The sequence below is a fragment of the Gossypium hirsutum genome, chromosome A11 (assembly GCF_007990345.1).
Source record: "Gossypium hirsutum isolate 1008001.06 chromosome A11, Gossypium_hirsutum_v2.1, whole genome shotgun sequence".
Lineage (NCBI taxonomy): Eukaryota > Viridiplantae > Streptophyta > Magnoliopsida > Malvales > Malvaceae > Gossypium > Gossypium hirsutum.
In genome coordinates, this window is record NC_053434.1 from 42,540,262 (window position 1) to 42,543,632 (window position 3,371).

Sequence of the window (3,371 nt, forward strand, 5' to 3'; positions counted from 1 at the left end):
TACCTTATACTGCTCTGATAGATGTGGGGTCAACTCATTTGTATATTGCATGTGACATTTCTGGGGCATTGGGTGTACACTTTGAGGAGACTGTGTGTGGGGTAACTGTGATAAGTCCTTTAGGTGACTCGGTTAAGGTAGAGAAACTCTTTAGGGAGGTGCCTTTAGAGACTCAATGTAGGATTTTCTGTGGAGACTTGATGAAGTTATCGTTCGGATAATTCGATTAAATCCTAAGGATGGACTGGTTGACCAAGCATAGGGCAACTCTGGATTGTGCAGCTAAGAGGATAGTGTTAAGGACTGTCGAGGATGAAGAGGTAATGATTATTGAAAAACGAAGAGATTACATGTCCAATGTAGTATCGGCTTTGGGGGCTGAGAAACTGATGTGTAAGGGATGCAAGGCATATTTGGCTTTTGTAAGCCAAGCTGAAACTGAGGATCTGACTATGGAGACGTCAAAACTATTAGAGAATTCTGAAATGTTTTCCCAAAAGAGCTTCCTAGATTACCTTTGAACCGAGAAGTCGAGTTTGGAATCGATTTGCTGCCTGGAACAGCTCCAGTGTCCATCGTACCCTATAGGATGGCACCGAAGGAGTTACTGGAACTGAATGCTCAAATCCAAGAGTTGTTGGATAGAGGCTTCATTAGACCGAGTGTGTCTCCATGGGGAGCACCGGTCCTGTTTGTGAAGAAAAAAGACGGGACGATGCGTATATGCATCGATTATCGCCAGTTGAACAAACTGACGATAAAGAACAAATACCCACTGCCTAGAATTGACGATCTATTTGACCAACTTAGAGGAGCTTCAGTATTTTACAAGATTGACCTTCAATCTGGATACCATCAGCTAAGGGTAAAGGAAGTGGATATTCATAAGATAGCATTCAGAACTCGATATGGTCATTACGAGTTTCTGGTTATGCCATTTGGGTTGACAAACGCACTTGTAACTTTCATGGATCTGATGAATCGAGTATTCCAACCTTACTTGGAGCGATTCGTGGTCGTTTTTATCGATGATATTCTGGTATATTTGGACACTAAGGAGAAGCATGATGAGCATCTACGTATTGTGCTGCAAGTGCTGAGAGAGCAACAACTTTATGCGAAGTTTAGTAAGTGTGAATTCTGGTTGCGAGAAGTGACTTTTCTGGTCATGTGGTTTCTACCGAAGGAATTAGAGTGGATCCTCAGAAAATTGAGTCAGTTTTGGAATGGAAACCACTGAAGTCAGTATCAGAAATTCAGAGTTTTCTGGGTCTGGCAGGCTATTACAGAAGGTTTGTAGAAGAATTTTCTCTGATTGCTGCACCATTGACTAAACTATTAAGGAAAGGAGTAGCATTTGTCTGGACTGAAAAACAGCAGAAAGCTTTTGACCAGTTGAAAAAGGTATTGACTGATGTGCTAGTGTTGATTCAACCAGAGTCTAGGAAGGACTTCACTGTGTACAGCGATGCGTCGCATGTAGGGTTAGGATGTGTACTGATGCAAGAGGGTAAGGTGGTCGCTTATGTTTCGCAACAGCTTAAGCCTCATGAAGTGAACTACCCTACGCATGATTTAGAGCTAGCAGCAGTGATCTTCGCGTTGAAAAACTGGAGACATTACTTATATAGAGAAAAGTGTATTATATACACAGACCATAAAAGCCTAAAGTATCTGTTGACTCAGAAGGAGTTAAACCTTAGGCAACGAAGATGGATAGAGTTTCTTAAGGATTACGACTGTTCGATTGAGTACCACCCAGGTAAGGCTAATGTGGTGGCTAATGCTTTGAGTCGAAGCGTTGTTGCTAATTTGAGAGCCTTGTTTGGACGTTTGAGTCTGTTCGATGATGGAAGTCTATTGGCAGAATTGCAAGTGAGGCCTACTTGGACTGAACAGATTAAAGAAAAATAGTTGAAGGATGATTCGTTAGTTCTTCGGTTTTGGCAAGTTAAGAATGGTGAGAATGAGGATTTTAGACTAAATACTGACGGAGTTCTGTGCTTTCGTGGAAGAGTTTGTATTTCGAAAGACCCTGAATTGAGGCGGTCAATTCTAAAAGAGGCTCATGGTGGACCTTGTGCTATGCATCCTGAAGGAAATAAGTTATATCGAGACCTACGAGAGGTGTACTGGTGGCCTGGACTAAAACGAGAGGTGACTGAATTGGTTGGGAAATGTCTGACATGCCAACAAGTTAAGGCTGAGCACCAATTGCCTTCTGGATTACTGCAACCGGTGAAAATTCCACTAAGGAAGTGGGAGAGAGCAACTATGGACTTCGTGAGTGGGCTACCTTTGACACCCACCAAGAAAGATTCTGTGTGGGTAATTGTGGATAGGTTAATGAAATCTGCCCATTTCATACCTGTTCGTACTGATTACTCACTGCAAAAGTTGGCCAAGTTGTATGTGGCGGAGATAGTGTGACTGCATGGGGTGCCAGTGTCGATTATTTCTGATGGAGACCCTAGGTTTACATCTCGGTTCTGGCAGAAGTTGCAGGAGGCATTGGGTACACGATTGGATTTCAGTACTGCTTTTCACCCTCAGACAGGTGGACAGTCGGAAAGGGTTATTCAAGTTTTGGAGGATATGTTAAGAGGTTGTATCATTGATTTTCGTGGTAGTTGGGAGGACTACTTGCCATTGGCGGAGTTTGCGTACAACAACAGCTACCAAGCAAGTATTCAGATGGCTCCATATGAGGCACTTTATGGGCGAAGATGTCGTACACCTACGTGTTGGACAGAGTTGGGTGAACGACAAGTGCTTTGATCGGAATTAGTGGCAAATACTGAAAGTAAGGTTAAGTTGATAAGAGATCGATTAAAGGAGGCATCTGATAGACAGAAGTCGTATACAGATCTAAAGCGTAAAGAGATTGAGTTCACTGTTGGGGATATGGTTTTCTTGAAGGTTTCACCTTGGAAGAAGATCTTGAGGTTTGGCAAGAAAGGCAAACTGAGTCCGCGGTTTATAGGGCCTTATCGGGTTCTTAAACGGGTAGGGCCAGTAGCATATCAGTTAGAGTTACCATCGGAGTTGGACAGAATCCATGACATCTTTTATGTGTCCATGTTGAGACGATATCGATCGGATCCTTCACATGTTGTGCCAGTGGAGGAGATTGAAGTAAAGACTGATTTGACCTTTGAGGAGGAACCCGTGCAAATTTTAGATCGAGAAGTTAAAGTTTTAAGAAGGAAGTGGGTTCCATAGATGAAAGTACTGTGGCGTAATCATGGAAGGGAAGAGGCTACTTGGGAGTCAGAAGACACTATGCGTCAACAATACCCTCAATTATATGGATCAGGTATATTTCGAGGCTGAAATTTTTTTAAGGGGGGTAGAGTTGTAACGCCCTGATT